Source organism: Marmota flaviventris, chromosome 12 (assembly GCF_047511675.1).
Source record: "Marmota flaviventris isolate mMarFla1 chromosome 12, mMarFla1.hap1, whole genome shotgun sequence".
NCBI lineage: Eukaryota > Metazoa > Chordata > Mammalia > Rodentia > Sciuridae > Marmota > Marmota flaviventris.
This window is the reverse complement of record NC_092509.1, coordinates 59,287,970-59,306,928: the sequence shown is the minus strand read 5'-3', so window position 1 is coordinate 59,306,928 and position 18,959 is coordinate 59,287,970. Positions and strand designations below refer to the sequence as shown.

General features: G+C 38.5%; 1 long non-coding RNA gene and 1 pseudogene across 1 annotated transcript; one reads left to right on the top strand and one right to left on the bottom strand.

Moving 5' to 3' along the window:
• Positions 1-233: 233 nt before the first annotated feature.
• LOC139707834 (uncharacterized) lies at positions 234-7,599 on the bottom strand. The gene is made up of 3 exons (XR_011709260.1): positions 7,247-7,599; positions 3,433-3,580; positions 234-519 (listed from the first exon to the last, which is right to left on the bottom strand). It is a non-coding gene; the product is annotated as an uncharacterized lncRNA (long non-coding RNA).
• Positions 7,600-8,180: 581 nt separating this feature from the next.
• LOC139707794 (cytochrome b-c1 complex subunit Rieske, mitochondrial pseudogene) lies at positions 8,181-18,692 on the top strand (annotated as a pseudogene).
• Positions 18,693-18,959: the final 267 nt, after the last annotated feature.

Genomic DNA, 18,959 nt, shown 5'->3' with positions numbered 1-18,959 from the left:
TGCTCCCCCGACCTCATTTTCTCACTGCTATCAAGGTGCAGGATAATATAATAGCATGCCTGACACTGGGGGTGGAGGGAAGGGGGAGGAATGCTGCCTAGTTTAGCCTCTAACGTGCTTTGTAGTGTTCTTTACTTTTAAGAAACCTAAAATTTCAACTCGGACATTCCTGTCACTTTTGACTCTTTTTTCAAAATCAGTGGAAGAATCAAGAGTTGTACATACTACCATACCTGGCTTCAGTTTTTTACCTTTTTTTAAATGCTACAGAACATACTTGCAGAAAAGAGCACAGATGAGCCTCTGGCACCAAGAACTCTCATGAAGGAAGCATGCAAGTCCAACCATCACTGATCAGGAAAGTGCAGCCAGTACTCCAGGAGCCATTTCACATGTGCTCCCTTCCAAAAATAACCATCCACCTGGTTTCTAATGGTGATGATTAGTTTTCTGCCTTCTTGGAATGTATACAGATGATGTTCTTTCACTTATGATGGGGTTTTATCCCAAGAAATACACCTGAAATTGAAAATAGAGATAGGAAATACATTTAATACACTTAACTTACTAAACATGTTGGCTTAGCAGGATAGGACACTGTAGAGTACTGCTTGTTTACTTTGGTGATAGCTGGCCTGACTGGGAGCTGTGGCTCACTGCTGCTTCCAGCATCCTAGGAGAGTACTGTCCACTATCGGTTGGCCAAGAAGAGATTAAAATTCAAAAATCGAAGTATGGTTTCTATTGAATGTGTGTCATTTTCACAGCATGGAAAATTTGAAAAATCTTAAGCTGGGGACCGTCTGTATTATTAAGTAGACTCATACAGGATGATCCTGGGGTCTGGCTTCTTTTCAGCACTGGTGAGCATCAACTCTGATGTTGCGTACAGTCTGTCATTGCTGGGTCATATTCTAGGGCAGGAAAACATCACATTGATCCATCCCACTTTTGATGGATGTTTGGGTTAGGTTGAGTCCAGTTTTGCTCTGTGACTTTTTAACAACACACTCAGAGCCTTTGCTTATGGGTTATGATCGATGAGTGCTGCTCCACGTTAATGACTCTGATTTATAGTCCAACTCTATTTTTGTAGGCACTGGGGATTGAGACCAGGGGTGTCTACCACTGAGCTGCATTCCCAGATCTCTCTCTTTTTTAAGACAAGGTTTCATCAAGTTGACCCAGCTGGCCTTAAACTTGTGATCCTCCTGCCTCAGCCTCCCAAGTCGCTGGAATTACCAGCATAATGAGCCACTGGCCCAGTCAATTCTCCTCAACAGACTTTAAGCACATGACCAAAAGCTTCATGCATTGCGCCTGTGCGCATCACACCAGCCAGACCTTCATTACTCTTCTAGCAATCAAATCCCTTCACACCAAAAGGGAGAAGGAAGAATGGGTATTGTGGGACAATTAGTTGTGTCTGCCACACATACCAAACTTGGCAGGAAGTTCTGAGTTCATTTACCATTATATCAGAGGTGCTTGCACACACACACACACACACACAAATGCTTTGATAATGAAGCTTTGATAATGCTAGAATAGCAGATATAGTTCCAGATATTTCTGAACACAGGATTGGGTCTTTTTCACAAGAGAAAGGTTAAACAGCTGAAGACTAGAATTTAGATTGCTCTTGGATTAGCAAGTCACCTTGAACTAGCTCAACCTTGTGTTTTTGATAAAACGCAGATGATGCTGTATGATCCTTTATATGAGTCGGGAGCATTACATAAAACACGTAACAGTGTCTAGTAGCACACAGAGCATGCTCAAAAATTATCTTCTCTTGAATTTGGAAAAGTGCTGGCAATATCCATTGTGACATTAACTGGTCCTTTTTCTGCCCAATAACTGCCTGCGGTTCAAGCTGCACAACTGCTGATTTGCAGAACTGTTGGACATGAAAATTAGGTAATCCAACGCATTTAATCCCTTATGCACTCTACATCTATGTCTAGACTAAGCAAAACTACCAGAAATTTGCTACTTAGACCTAACATTCACTTGTCAGGAAGATTTTGGCTTTATCTTTGGTAAGCCAGTCTGTATTTTGATCTGGATGATACCAACCACAGAGTAAAATTTGTTATTCAAATTTAATACTACTTAAGACATTCTGGCATGTACTTCTGATTTTCCCTTCAGTCTTTTTTTTTTTTTTCCCGGTACCAGGGATTGAATCCAGGGGCGCTTCACCACTGAGCCACATCCCCAGCCCTTTTTAATATTTTATTTAGAGACAGGGTCTCACTGAGTTGCTTAGGGCCTCACTTATTTGCTGAGGCTGGCTTTGAACTCACTATCCTCCTGCCTCAGCCTTCTGTGCCACTGGGATTACAGGCGTGCGCCTCCACACCCAGCTCCCTTCATTCTTAATCATCTATCTCTTTTACATGATCCTGGTTTCCTGGCTTATTCGTTTTTTTCTTTCTGGTGCTGTTTCTTCTGGGGTTCTATAGTACCCTTTCATTGAGTATTGAATACTCTGTCTAGATATCTGTATTCTTCATCCTCAAAAAAAGGACTGTTCCTTATTGACCTTTGTAACCCTGATTTGCTTTTCTTTATTCATATTTTCTCCATTTTAGCAATTATGTTCTTAAAAGTTGCCTAAAATGTTTTGTAGAATGAAGTGGAATAAAAACTCAGAAGAAAATTAGTTATCCCAACCCATATGTATTACAGCCTCAGAATATATTGTAAGCAACACTAAATGGGTAAAATATAACCCTATAGTATAAGAAATCTGGCAGAAGCACCTGAATCAATGGATCAGAGTGCAGGAACAGATCAAGTCACCTGACAAGACACAGGAAACACGCATTACTTCAAAATAATCCTCATAAAGATGCATAATTTGAGTCCAATCAGGAGAAAACATCACAGAAGTGCACACTGCAGGCATTCTGCAAAGTAATTGGCCTATGACCTTCAAAAGTCATAGGCCAAAAGAGAATCCAGAAGAATTCTTCCACATCACAAGGGGCCCGAACAGCCTCAGCAACTCACTGGAATGGCTAATTTTAATTCTAAACTGGATTCTTTTGCTATATGGCTTCTCATTAGGACAGCTGGAGAAACTCGAATGGGGCCCGAAAATGAGATAGCAAGGTGTCAATGTTAATTTCCTGAATTTGATGGTTGGTTATGCAGAATATCCTGGTGTGTAGGAAATCTACATGAATGTATTTGGGAATGAGGGGACATGAGATTGGCCACTTACTCTCAAGGAAAAAATTTCTTTGTAACTTTTGTGTATGGTCAAGATGGTTTAAAATAAAAAATTTATTTGAATAAAGTATTATTTTGGCAGTTTTAAAAATTTCTTTGTCTTAAAGTAGGGAATTTTCCCACAAGGTCATCCAGATGAGAAGAATCTTCAGCTCTAGATTGACTTCATTAATTTCAAAATCAAATGCTTACATGAGACCACATCTGTGTCAAGCTGAAACTGAACACCTCAGGGCAGGTGGTCTTTTCTGCTGGCTTGATGGCTGGACTTCTCCAAGCCAGCTGCTGGATATGTCACTGGCTGAGGGAGCGATGCAGAGCTTCCCTACATAATTTGACCCTGAGAGAAGGGGAGAAAACAGAATATAGACCTGATCACAGTTGGTTGTATTTTGAGGAGTGTTCCCCTCAGATGTGTAGGTTGAAATCCTAACCCCAAGACCTCAGAGTGTGTCTGTATTTGGAGACAGGGTCCTTAAGGGGGTTATTAAGGTAAAATAAGTTTACATAGGCAGGCCCTAACACAAATGACTGGTGTCTTTGTAAGAAAAAGGAAGTTAAGACATAGATGTGCACAGAGGGAAGTCCACATGAAGACACAGGAGAAGAAGCCATCTGCAAGGGCAGAGGCCACAGCAAAACCAATTCTGATAACATCTTGACCTCAGACATGGTCTCCAGAATTGTGAGAATATACAAATTCTGTTGTTCAAGCCCCTTAGTCTGTGAGAGCCCAACTCACCTCCCTGTATCTAGATCCTACATGGGCTCCACCTCAGGGAATGTCCATGCCTCTCACTGTTGTCCACTAAACTTTGCCTTGAAAAAATCAACCAAGAGATTCTTATGCCTATATCTAATTAGTAAAGCAAGCACAATCTAAACTATCATGATTCCAGATGGAAACACAGGCAAAAGCAAAGGCTTCTTAATGTATATTTACATTTCCAAGACATTGCCAGAATGTTTTCCATTGTACTTGTACCATTTGTGTTTATAAGCAATGATGTATGAGACTTCTAGTTACTTCATATCCTTACCACTGTCTGGTGCTGCCACTCTTTTCAATTTTGGTCATTCTGGCAGGTGTGTAGCAAAATTTCACTGAGGTTACATTGACCTTTAAATGCTGGGTGGCAATTCCCCTCCAATATATTTATCCCAAGGAAATAACTGCAGTATGATTTGTTTGTTTTCAGGCCCTTTAAAAATCTGTATTAAAAATAAAATTCCACTTCAGACATGGTAGCACACACTTGTAAATGTGTTTTTAATAACCAGCAGCTCGGGAGGCTGAGGCAGGAGGATTGCAAATTAAGGAAAGCCCCAGCAATTTAACCTTAATCTTGGCCTTCTTAGACTCCAGAAGAAATAAATGTGTGTTGTTTATAAGCCATCTAGCTATGGTATTTTTGATATAGCAGCCCTGACAAACTGAGAGCAGGGAAAAAGCCCATACAAAACACAAAATCATTTCCTGGAAGAGGTAAACTTAAACTTTTCAAGTACCTTTCAGCTTCAAAAGCGGACATAAAACGTATTAGTGAAACACTGAACTAACTCTGAAATAAAATAAAATAGGGCCTCTGTTTCTTACCATCAAAGCTAGATGACAAAGTAAAGATAGCTTAAGCATGTTTTGTTTATGGTATGCCAAGAAAGGAAAAAAGTCTCTTGACCTTGACATTATTCCTTATTTTTTGAAAGATCTAACACAGAGTCAGCTTGGTAGTCTGCTTTATAATATTTATTAAAAATTAGCAGCCACATCGATGTAGCAGCTCAATTCACAATAGCTAAACTATGGAACCAACCTAGATGCCCTTCAACAGATGAATGGATAAAGAAAACATGGTTCATATACACAATGGAATATCACTTAGCCTTTAAGAGGAATGAAATTGTGGCATTTGTAGGTGAATGGATGGAACTAGAGAATATCATGCTAAGTGAAATAAAGCCAATCCCAAAACACCAAAAGCTGAATGTTGTCTCTGATTAGCAGATGCTGATCCATAGTGGGATGGGGGATAGGGAAGAATGAAAGAACTTTGGTTTGTGTAGAGGTGAGTGAGGGAGGGGTGGGGCTGTGGGGATAGGAAGGGTAGAATGAGACAGACACTATTACCCTATATACATGTATGATTACATTACTGGAGTGACTCTGCACCATGTACAGCCACAGGAATGAGAAGCTGTGATCCATTTGTGTACAATATGTCAAAATGCATTGTACTGTAAATAAATTTTAAAAATTAGTATTATGTCATTACCAAAAAACCAAATAATAGCTCCTTATTCATATTTTTTTCAGAAATTAAATATGTAAAGTGTAAAGACATGACCCTCAAAGATATTACAAAAATATAATGGAATAAAGTTGTTTCCCTAGGACATACATGTATCCTTCCAAGGGGATGTTCCTAAATTCTGCCACATGACCTACAGGGTCAATGCAATCCCAGTCAAGAGTCCATCACCCACCAGACCTACCCTCCACCCCAGTACTAAGGATTGAATTCTACCACTGAGCTACATCCCAGATCTTCTTTTAAATTTTATTTTAAGACATGTTCGTGATAAATTGCCCAGGCCAGCCTCCTGTATCAGCCTTCCAAGTAGCTGGGACTACAAGTGTTCATTATATGACCAAAACAGCAGGCTTTTTTCTGTATTAATTGATATGCTGATTGTAAATGTTTAATTAAATGTTTAATGAAAATGCAAAGGGCCAAAAATAAAATAAACAAAACAAAACAAAAAAAAAACAGGAGGGGGATACAAATTTAGAGCACTTATGTTATCTGATTCTGTAATCATCAGCATAATGGCAAAAGGACACAGTAGCATTAAGAATAGATATAAAGATGAATGAACAGAATAGAGTGATAAAAATTCATGCACATACAATCAATTGTCTTTCAAGAGGATAGAAACTTTTTAATAACCAGAGCCAGAGTAAATACTGCATGGATAAAAAATAACTACAATCCCTACTTGACATCAAACAAACAAAAAAATTATGCCCCATCTCTTTTCCTTAGATTCCTCATCCATGGATTCAACCAACTGAAGATAAAAAATATTCTAGAAAAAAAAGTGCATCTATACTGAACATGTACAAACATTTTCTCCTTTCATTAGTCCCTAAATGATACAGTTTAACAATTATTTACATTGACATGTGTGTTGTATTAGTTAATATGTATAATCTAAAACCAAGTTAGAATATATGGAAGGACTTGAATGAGTTATATGCAAAGACTATGCCAATTCATAAGACATAAGTATCCATGATTTTGGTATCCATGGGGGTCCTGAAACCAATTCCCCACACATAATGAGAGAGGACTGTAAAATGGATCACAGACTCCAATATGAAAGCTAAAACTACAATACTTACAAAGAAGAATGAAGGAAAACACAGTAAAAAAAATTGCAAGCTTGGGATAGGCAAAATTTCTTATGACAAAAATACACAAAACAGTAAAAATAAACAATAGTCAGGCATAGTGGTGCATGCCTGTAATCCCAGCAACTCAGGAGGCTGAGGCAGTAAGATAGGAAGTTCAAGGCCAACCTTGGCAGTTTAGCAAGACTCTAAGCAATTTAGTGAGACCCTGTCTCAAACTAAAAATTATAAAGGGCTATGGATGTAGCTCAGTGGTAAAGCACCCCTGGCATCAATCCCTGGTACCAAAAAAAAAAAGTGGAGGGTGGGGAGACAGAAACATAAATGATAAATTGACTATATGTCAATTTATCATTTTAAAAAAAACACCTGTTTTTAAAAATTTAAAAAAAAACACCTGTTCTTCAAAAGGTGCTTTTAATGTATAAAATACTAAATCACAGATTAGGAGGACATATCCTCAATATGTATATTTGATAAAAGAAATTCAATCTAGGAACAAATAAGAATTTATATTAAAATTCAATAATAAGGGAAGAAGCAATTTTTTAAAAATTTAAAAAGAGCAAAAGATGAGGACATAAAATAAGATACCTGTTTCAGTCAGCTTTTTCACTGCTGTGATGAAAAGACTCTACCAGAACAACTGTAGAGGAGGAAAAGTTGATTTGGGGGCTCACAGTATTAGAGGTATCAGTCCATAGGCAGCTGGCTTCATTCCTTAGGGCTTGAGATGAGGCAGAACATAATGGCAGAAGGGTGTGGTAGAGAGAAGCAGCTCACGATGATGATCAGGAAGCAGAGAGAAAGACTTTTACTCTCCAGATACAAATATATACCCTACAGGCGCACCTCTAATGACCCACCTCCTCCAGCCACACTCCACCCGCCTTCAGCTCCCACTTGGTTAATCCCATCAGGGGAGCTATTCACTGATTGAGTTAAGGTTCTCATAATGCAATCATTTCTTCTCTATACCATCTTACATTGTCTCATGCATGTCTCACACCTCACATCTAAACCACAACAATATCCAAGTGATCAATAAGCATGTGAAAATATGCTCCACATTTCAATCAAGAGGGAAATGGAATTTTAAACCACAATGTAATACTAGATATTTCCATTCAGTAGAATGGCTAAATGGCTAAAATTAAAGACTCACTGTATCCAAGTGTTAGTGAGAAAGGGGAACAACTAGAATGCTTGAAAAATGTAAAATGGAACAGCCACTGTGGAATACAGGCCATCAGTTTACTTTAAAGGGTATGTATAAAAACATACACTCACGACATGACCTAGCAATTCCTCGCCTACTTTTATACTTGAAGAAAATAAAAGCATGTGTTCACACAAAGAGGGAGTGTGTGTGTGTGTGTGTGTGTGTGTGCGCCCGCGCGCACAGAATATCCACAGCAACTTTATTCATAAAAGCCACATCTGGAAACAACCCAAGCGTCCACTAGTAGGTGAAAGGATAAGAAAACTTGAGGCATATTTATACAAAGGCATACTTCTCAGCAGCAGAATGGACTCAACTACTGAAAAACAGAACAACAAAGAAGAATCTCAGAACATCACACTGAGTGAAAGAAGCCAGACAGGACTATTGGCTGTTGGGGATGCAAATCAAGTCAAGATGGGGCCTGGCATTTTGCCAGAAGGAGTGGTTTGTGAAGTAACGCCATCGAGCCATTAAGATGATGAGGATTCCTTATTGGCTGACTGCTGTATCTAGATGATGTTAATTAAGTTAAGCTGTGTGTAATTAGTTGAGTATATGTACCTCTGCTGTCCGGCAGAGAGGCGGCTCCTGCTACCTTGGGTGCCTGCTACTTTGAGTTCTCGCTCAGTTCCCGCTGAGTTCACTCGCAATAAAGTAGTTCCCATTTCAACCTTCAAGTCGCTTGTCACCTCCCAGTTATTTGTGCCCAGCCGGACTGCGGCAATTGGCTTTACGATCCCATCTATAAAATGTCTAAGACAGGCAAAGTGAGAGTATGGTGGCAGAATCAGATCAGTGGTTGGTTATGGAGTTGGGTTTTGTCTACAAAAGAACACAGAAGTTTCTGCACTGATGGAAATGTTCTGTACTTTGACACTAGTGCTGGTAACAATGTCCAAGACTCAAGGAATGGTACAATTAAGCTTGTACACTATTGTATATGAATTAAATTTCAATGTAAAAAGTAAGGCTAGAGCTGAAGAGTGACAAATGTGGAGCTAAGTCATATGTCCTAACAATTTGACAACTAAAACTCAGTTCCAAAGTAAAAAATAATTTCCACTAAAATAAAAAAAAAATTATACCATCAAATCTTCTCAAGGACAATTATATCCCTAGTCTTGAGGGAGATGCAGAAGGGCTTAGGCAGCCAGGGAAGGATGGAAAGTGAGGAGGTTGGGGGCAGAGCCAGACAAAGGAGCATGGAGAGGGTCTTCTGATGAGGTCAACTTCCTACTTGATGAAAGCACTCGTGGACACAAGCGAGGACCCAGTCAGACAGACACTTCTGTACTAGTGCTCCTAAGTAGGGGATCCGGTAGAAATACTAAAACACACACGTAGACAGAGGGGACACCAAACAGTAATACTGAGGAGAATATGGACAGGGGAGGAGAGAAGGAAAGGAGGCATTCCAGAGACCATAAAAAGAACAGGCCAAAACTTCCCCACTGGATTCCCAGCTCTGGGGCTCCTTCTCTTCAGGGAAATCTATTTCTGTTGATTTTGCAATAAACCTGATGCTCGCTTGCTATTTCTGTGTTCTGTTCTTCAATTCTTTGCTGGATGGAGACAAAGAAACGAGTATCCCTAGACAATAACAGTCACTTGTTGATCAGAATGTAAAGGGCCAACAGTATTACCAGCAAAACTGATTCTGATTAAAATTAATAAGACTATATTTTACTCAAGGAATTACAGTTAAAAAACAAATTCCCTAGTACACAAGATGCTGAGAATTCAAGGCAGACTTGCTTTCCAGACATGGTGAAAGACTAGTCCAGGTGAAGCCTGTTCTTCCTTATTCCAGCTGAAAAAGTCATGTGCCCACAAGATACCACACCAGCCCAAACCCTTAACAGGCTACTCACTATAGTAAAGTGATAAGAAGGTCAACTAACACAACACGTGGACCACAGGGCACTGAAACACAGCATCTCAATTCATGCAACTGCTTTGACTCAATAATCATAATGAGAATGGCTAAACTTGGTGATAAATAGTTAATGATTTAAAAGAAGTTAACAGCCAGCAAACAGGTTTTCATGGCTAAAGCAGATTCCGGAAACAGTTATGAATCCCAAGTAAACAAATAATAATAGGGTTAGATATTTTTATTTCAACCCTCAGTAGTCACCACAATAATCTAATTTCATTTATAGCAACCATTTTAACTTATTGTAAATAGAAAGCCTGATTACAGTAGGAGATATGTATAACCTGGCATTTATGTAAGGAAAAATCAGAGTGTTTATTTTTAAACTCTCTTCCTACCTTCTAGTGAAAGTATTTTACTCCCTTTAAATGTATAGCTAAATCTCTACATCTTAGTTTTAGTACAGTCTAGCTCCAAGAACATAAGAAACCATCTGTCAAAAAGGGTGGAGTAGGTCAAATAATACTTGAATGAGATTGATTAATAATTCTGAGATTGCGGCCAGGTGTGTGTGTGCAGACTGTAATCCCAACGATCTGGGAGGCTGAGTCGGGGACGGCAAATTCCAGGTCAGCCTCAGCAACTTAATGAGACCCAGTCTCAAAATTAAATAAATAAATAAAAAAGACTACGGATGAGGCTCAGTGACAAAACACCCAATACTCAAAATAAAGCAACAACAACAACAAAGATAGATTGTGAAAACACACACAAGTAACTGTTCTACCAGTGCCCAAGACACATGCAAAATTAAAATCTCAAGAACACTCTCATGAAGGACAAATGTGGCTTATTTTCAGGTCAAAACATACCAGGAAATTTCTTTAGAAAGTAGAAATGGTTTAGAAGACACTATCTGTAAAATTGAATTTTATGGTTCATGAATAGCTGTCACTTCTAATGCCCTTTTCTAGGTGCTAAAGAGTGTTCCTTACCTTTCCTGACATAGATGGTTTCACTTTCTTGAAAGCTTCTACAAAGTATGACTAATCTTGAGTTGACCTGTGGAGAAATTCACAAATAGACACACCTCAATAGAGTCCATTGACCATAGATTATTAGTTTGTCTTGAAGGGTGTTCAAGGCTTCAAGGGAAAACTGAGGAGATGAGTAACGAAATGAGCTCTTTTCCAGAAGAATATTCAAGCATGATATATTCTGCTCATCAATTTTTTGTTTGTTTTTTTTTCAGTACTAGGCCTCGTACATGCTAGGCAAGTGCTCTACCACTGAGCTACATCCCTATCCCTGCTTATTAGATTTTAATCCAGTGCTGACCAAGGAGAGTTACCATACAAAAACAGTTAACACTTTGTAGGACTTTCTTGTGCTGTTTAATTCAACTCAATAATGATGTTTATGAAGAATCTGAACTTTTTTTTTTTTAGGATACTTCAAATAAATTTAACTGGGGATGGATAGTAGAATCCCATTTAAGACTGCATAACATAATTAGATACTAAGAAGTTAAAATATTATGACATATTTTATATTATATAAAATAGCACAATACTGGATCAGATGAGGATTATATTTCTTTATAAGTTTAGGGGCCATTCACAAGTAACTGAAATAAAGGAGCTAAACGTTAAACATGGCTTAGTTTAGAATGTTAATATGACAATTTACATGATAACAAGTTATACTTAAAATATAAAACTTTCTATTCAGATACTACAGTATATTTACCTAAAAGTAAAATAAAATACATTGTTGAATATATCAAATGAATCTGGATAATATTATTGATTTTGGCTTCATAAGATACTAGTACAAAGTCCCTAAAGGCCAGGTAGCTAGAAATGAAAACTGTAGCAAAACAGGGATGTCAGAATTTGTTATATGTAAGACAACACCCAAACAAAATTATTAATAGAAACCCAATATATATGCTGGGGTCTGTTAATTTTATTTACTAAACATACATCAGAAAGGCAATTCAGCTCTTGGGTAGTATACCTGATTTTTATTTTACAAGATATTCTTATTTTGCTTATTAATATATCACCTACTTCTAAAAGGCATGGAATGTAGCTTATAATAAATGAAGTTCAGATCAGTGAAACGTAAAGTTAACCACAAAACAAAACACCTGGGGACTTCATAATGAAGATGTGTGTTGACACATCTAGGCAAAGCATGTGTTGCTATAACTGTAAACAAACTTAGCTCTAAGATTTTTGGTAGCCAAAGAAAAATGGAAAGAACAGTACAAATATAAAAGGACATCTTTTGAATAAAAGGAGAGCACTACAGAATTAAAGTGCACATAAATACATGTATTTTGGTTTGTTTATGTTTTTGTGGTGCTGGGATGGACCTCAGGGCCTTATGCATGCTAGCCAGCCCATTTTTGTATTTTGAAAAGAAAGACTCAATATATGGAAAGTTACTCAATTTTCACTTCTTGCATGTGTTTCTAACCTCTCTAATTTAGGTTGCTTTTTAACAGGCAAGAAGATAACACTTTAGATGAGTGCTTCCAGAATGGATAAGTGGAACAATCATGATGGAGACAGTGAATGGACCTATCTGCCCCTACTTAATCACTTGTGTATGATAAGATATAATTCTGTTGATTTTAGAGAGGCACTGATTAACTTTGCTATTATTATACTGTCAATAACATAGGTTATATAATATTCCAGAACAGCTTCTAAAGGTCTCATTTTAAAACGTAAGCTTTATTATCACAGAAAATAGATCCTAGAAAATAGTCATTTTCCAGTACACTTGTGGTTTTAACTATTCAAAGTGATACATTAAATTAAGAGATTGTGGAGAGAATTGTACCTTTTCCATTTCCCTCATCAGTCTTGCTAGTTCCAATCTCAGTGCAGAGAGAAGCTTCTTCTACCAAAGCAGAGAGGTCTGCACTCCTGAAATGAAATAAGTGTTCTTGTTTTATTTATTCTTAGATACTGCAAAAGCCCAGGAAGAAATCAGGTGGCAATTTTATATTGTCATATATTAAACAATCAGGAACCAAACTGATGACCAATAAAGTTGGGACAAACTGATGAGGACCAGTAAGAAAGAACATTTAGCTTTCACTTAAAATGTTTCTAATCTTTAGAAAAAGGAGAAGCATGCAGGAAGCAATGCAATGAGAAATAAACCTTTTCATCCTAAGTGCCACAGAAACTAAGGTTCATATAAACTTTCCACTAGAAGGACTGGAAATGTGATGGCTGGAGCCTCTTGGACTAAACATGGAAATCAAATATATGGATGTTTGAGCAACGATAGAGAAAAAGCCAGAATTTCTGACACCCAACAGCAGTATTTTCCATGGACTGCTTATATCTGGACTATTATACAAGGGAGAAATAAACTGCTATCTTCTTTAATATACTGTTGTTGTTGTTACTAAGCTGTGTTTTTACTAATGAAATTTGGATAGTTTAGGGATGAATAAGCCTATGTTGAACCTATGCCATGTGCCCCTACTGTATATAACCTGCAAGAAACGAGCATCTCCTCCTCTCTTCCCAGTACACTAATCTGTTTGCAGAGCACAGTGAGAATCTAAAGCCCAGGACATGAAGGATAATTAGTTTTTCAGGAGAAAAATCTATGCTGACACAGATTGATATTAAGTTTTGTTTGTTTGTTTTTGGTACTGGGTATTGAACCCAGGGGTGCTTTACCACCAAATTACATCTCTCAGTTCCTTTTATTTATTTTTTTGTTTTGAGACAGGGTCTCACTGAGTTGCTGAGACTGACCTCAAACTTACGATCTTCCTGCTTCAGCCTCCGAAATCACTGGGATTACAGACGTTGCATCACGGCACCCAGCAGTATTAAGTTATTATCTGTCGAGTTAAAGGGCTTTGCTTGTGCTATTGGCAAATATGGGAAAATGAGATGCTATGTAATGATAATTATAAATGGAAGAATGCCAGTTTCTCAGCAAAACATAATAAAAAAGTAAAAAATCCAGCCAATAAAAACTTACATGCAATTTATTGTAGCATTTTCCCTTATAAGAGCTGTGCTAAAGTGATGAGTAGCACCTTTGTATGTTACATAATGCCTAAAGTAAGGTTATATAAAAAATCATTGAGATGGCTCCAAGTGGAAAAGGGGAAAACAAAGCCTAGAAAGTCTTTGAAGCACTTGATTCAGCTCAAGTTTCATGGAAACACCATAACAGGCCTTCATTTATGTAATTAATTCACGTAACAGCAGCGAGTCAGCACAGCATGAGGTCAATGAAAAACATTGGTGTTGATAGGTTTTGCAACATTACAGCTTTAAAATGATTCATAAAGGTTCTTTGAGAGAGAGTTTGAATTTTGCAATTAAAAACATTTCATTTCTGGACACTGAACTTATTTATTATACAATTCACACAATATATAACGTTCGAGACTAATAGAGCTTAACTTACTAACCAAATACAACATTTCCGTTGGCTAATGCTGGGAGCCATTAGCCAAGTAGGTATGACAATTTCCTTGCCAGCGTACCCCATGTTGCAGTGACATTGAATGCAGGTGACCTTGCTCAAGGACCAAGGCGGATTAGGGCGTTCCCGGTTTAGGTTCCAGGTTTAAGGTTTAAGATTATTCCTGCTGGGAATAGGGCGTATCCTGCTGCCTGAGTTCCCCCTTGAGTTCTCACGGGATTCAGACAGTATATTTTGGAGATAGAAGCCCAGTGGAGGTGGATTTGGGCAGAGAACGTGGATTTCCCCAGAACGTGTTTGTAGATGGCTGGTGTGAGTTCGGGAATAAAGAGTTGCTGTTTGAATCTACAAGCTGTGTGGTGGCTCGTGATTGTGTGCCCAGCCAGACTGCGGCATTTGGCGTCCCGTGCGGGGAACTTCTGAAGCTTAGAGGTAAGTGAAATTTCTCACCCTTGAAGTAGAGCGAAAGAATGGGTGACCAATTCAAAAAACAATATGCTCTTGTTTTGATTTATTTTGTTTTTATTTCAAGTTGCCTGTTCCTAGAACTTTCTCAGGCAAACCGGGGAAAATGGTTGACTCAAGGTTTGAAGTTATTCGCCTCCGAGCAAGAGAAATTGTTAGAGGAAGGAGGCACCCCAGTGAGACCAAGAACAATTAGGGCATATGTTGATACAATACAAAAATGTAGCCCATGGCTTTTTAAAGACGAGTTATTAAGTATATCAATGGGACCATCATGGTATCCTGTAGAAGGATTTTTCTTCAAGAAAGAGATGGCTAGTTCTGTTTACTACATTTGTCTAAGATCTTGGTATTTACAGACATCTAATTAATTTACAAAGCTAAAGTGTTAAAATATCAACCACTAAATATAAGATCAAGTACTCTTTACTTATTAAGTTCCATAAGGTAATATATTTAAACATTATGTGTGTTTTCATAAATTGGTAAATGGAAAAAAGGTTTAATATTGCTTTGTGTCCGTCTTTGCTAAAACAAGGTTACTAAGTGTTAAGATTCTATCATGTGTAATTTATATACAAAGAGTAGAAAAATTTTCAGTTGGGTTTCAATTATAGTATTATAGTATCATAAAAAACATGAAAGTCTTTCATCTTATTAAAGTGGAGTAATTTGTCTAAATCAGAAATTTTATAAGAGTTGTTTCAGAATGTAAATTTATAAAAAGGGTTAACAGTTAAAAAAGATATAAAAAGATTCAAGATGTGGAAATATATTTTAATATGAAAGGTTAAAGGAGAAAGAAATGTTTCTAGATGAGATAATCTCTGTGTGGTAAAGTAAAAAGTTGTAAAATGCCATTTAAAAAGATTTTGAGGAAACTAGACTTACTTTAAAAGCTTGAGAAAGGAAGAAAGAAGAAAAAGGTATTTGTACATGGCAGATTGAGACAAAGCTTCTCAATGGAGTTAAAAAAAAAAAAAGCCTTTGGTTGAAGGGCAGCCATGTAAACTAACATTGAAGCGATTTAAACAAAATCTAAGCCTCATTTAAAAGAGTGAAGTTGTAGGTGGTGAAAAAGTACATTTAAAAGTACAGTATAGATGATAATTAAAAGGCTTTAAAAGGTTAAATTGAAGGTGGTCGAGATACCTTCATGGCGGAAAAAAGATTGCTTTATTGCATCATTCGAAGCCTAGTTAATCTTAAAGGCATTACTTTAAAAAAAATGGGAAGATAATAGGATAAAAGATACTTAGATAAAGAAGATTAAAAATTTAAAGTGAAAAACTTTAAAGACAGAAGTATAGAAAGTTAAAAAGAAAAAAGATAAAGAAGATGTAGAAAGATAAAAAAAATGTAGGAAGACAATAATTTTAAACCCACAAAATAGGAAACAAGAAAACAAAGAGGAAAAAAAAGCAACTAAGGGTAAATATACAAACCTTAGAAAAAAAACTAGAAGATAGAAATAAGATAGAAAATGGTTGAAAATGTCAAGTAAAGGTATTTCAGATAGAAAATGCAAGAAGCTAAGACAACTATTAGATACAGACATATACTTATTAAAGCAAAAAAGAGGGAATTGGAAAGGGGTATATATCCCCCAAAGATAAACTTAAAATAACCCTTTTTACTCTAAACTTTTTAAATTTGGATTCATCAGGACTTAGTGCTGCGGAAAGACATATGTATCCAAAAAATGTACATAAGCCTAAGGTACTTTGGAAAGATATTCTAACAGGACAATGGAAAGGTCCTGACCCAGTGATTGTCTGGAGTCGGGGCTCTGTTTGTGTTTTTCCACAGGGAGAACAGCAGCCCATTTGGATTCCAGAGAGACTAACTAAAACAATTTCTACAGATCCAAAAGAAGATGATTTGACTCAAATCCATAACAGCTGATATCCAGAGCTCCAGCTTGGCCATTCTTACATCTGCGACAGTGATTAACCAGTGATGCAATTTTTATTTCCTTGCCAGCGCACCCCATGTTAATTGTGGTAGTGCTGACATATCTTTGCTGATGGTGTCACCAGTGATGCAATTTTTCCCAAGGAGCCGTCAATTGGCTTGGTGTCATGGCATTTCTGTATCCTCCTCCCTTCTGCTAGTGATGGTCTAAAATTTGGGGGCCAATGAATGGCTTATGCTGGACCGGTAGTCAGTGACGGGTATGATCCAATTGCAGTGGTATCAACCTAAGACAGGAGGCTGACGCCTAAAGGTCAGTTTTCCGATGACGGGTAAGAACCATATGTTGAATTGGACAACCTACCAGGCACGGTCCTTAAGCCACAGTAACCTCACTCCCCCACTGGCACCAAGGCCAAATTTGGGGGCCAACAGAGGTGAGGCAAAGAACCTCACCACCCCCCCCCCACTGGTACATAGACCTATCCACAAGTATGGCTGTATGCTGGACCGGTAGTCAGTGACGGGTATGATTCAATTGCAGTGGTATCAACCTAAGACAGGAGGCTGACGCCTAAAGGTCAGTTTTCCGATGACGGGTAAGAACCATATGTTGAATTGGACAACCTACCAGGCACGGTCCTTAAGCCACATTGCTTGTTGTTTAATTAATCAGAAGGGGGGAGATGCTGGGAGCCATTAGCCAAGTAGGTATGACAATTTCCTTGCCAGCGTACCCCATGTTGCAGTGACATTGAATGTAGGTGACCTTGCTCAAGGACCAAGGCGGATTAGGGCGTTCCCGGTTTAGGTTCCAGGTTTAAGGTTTAAGATTATTCCTGCTGGGAATAGGGCGATCCTGCTGCCTGAGTTCTCCTTGAGTTCTCACGGGATTCAGACAGTATATTTTGGAGATAGAAGCCCAGTGGAGGTGGATTTGGGCAGAGAACGTGGATTTGGGCAGAGAACGTGGATTTCCCCAGAACGTGTTTGTAGATGGCTGGTGTGAGTTCGGGAATAAAGAGTTGCTGTTTGAATCTACAAGCTGTGTGGTGGCTCGTGATTTTGTGCCCAGCCAGACTGCGGCATTTGTGCCCAGCCAGACTGCGGCAGGCTAAGTGTGAGATTATTATATTATTGAAGAATTATGACCAGATAGTGCACAGGGGTTCATGCCTGTAATCCCACTACCTAGGGAGCTGAGGCAAGAGGATCACAAGTTTTAGGTCAGCTTCAGCAACTTAGTGAGACCCTAAGCAACTTAGCAAGACTCTCTTAAAATGAAAAAATAAGGCTCAGGTTCGGTCCTGTCGCCCATGTCCCGCAGGGTGGTGGGTGCACTGCGACCTCTGGTGCAGACCGCAATGCCCACCATCCCCTGAGCCGCCTGAGCTGGACGTGAAGCAACCCTTCCTGTTCCAGGAGTCGCTGAGTGGCCAGGCCTTGGGCCGACCTTTGGTCGCCTGCGTGGGCCTCAATGTACCTGCTTCTGTTTGTTATTCCCACACGGATGTCAAAGTGCCTGATTTCTCTATCATCACTCCGAAGTGTTAGATAGCACAAAGTCTTCAAAAGAGAGCAGCCAGGCTAGAAAAGGTTTCTCCTATTTGGTGACTGCAACAGCTACTGTGGGTGTTGCATATGCCGCCAAGAATGTTGTCTCCCAGTTTGTTTCCAGCATGAGTGCTTCTGCTGATGGATTGGCCATGTAGAAAATTGAAATCAAGTTATCCGATATTACAGAAGCCAAGGACATGGCTTTCAACTGGAGAGGCAAACCCCTCTTTGTGCGCCACAGAACCAAGAAGGAGATTGACCAGGAAGCTGCTATTGAAGTGTCCCAATGGCGGGACCCACAGCAGGATTTGGATGCAGTGAAGAAACCTGAATGGGTTATCCTAATAGGCGTTTGTACTCATCTTGGTTATGTACCCATTGCAAATGCAGGAGATTTTGGTGGTTATTACTGCCCTTGCCATGGGTCACACTATGATGCATCAGGCAGGATCAGGAAGGGGCCTGCGCCTCTCAGCCTTGAAGTTCTCTCCTATGAGTTCACCAGTGATGATATAGTGATTGTTGGTTAGAGATTTTGAACTAAAGTCCTAGGCTGCCTTCATTTTTCACATCACCTCAGAAGAGTTGAGGGCAAGCTTCCTGTACTTCTAAGTTGGTTGATTTGAAATATTTAAGAATTGTTAATAGTGTACTTGCAAATATGAAGTAAATTGAATTTAATATTGAATGCTTACAAGCATTCACTTAATAAAGCTACTGTTAAACATTGTTAAAAAAATAAAATATAAAAAGGGCTGTGGCTGTGTGCTTCAGGTTTCAATCCTTAGTACCTTCCC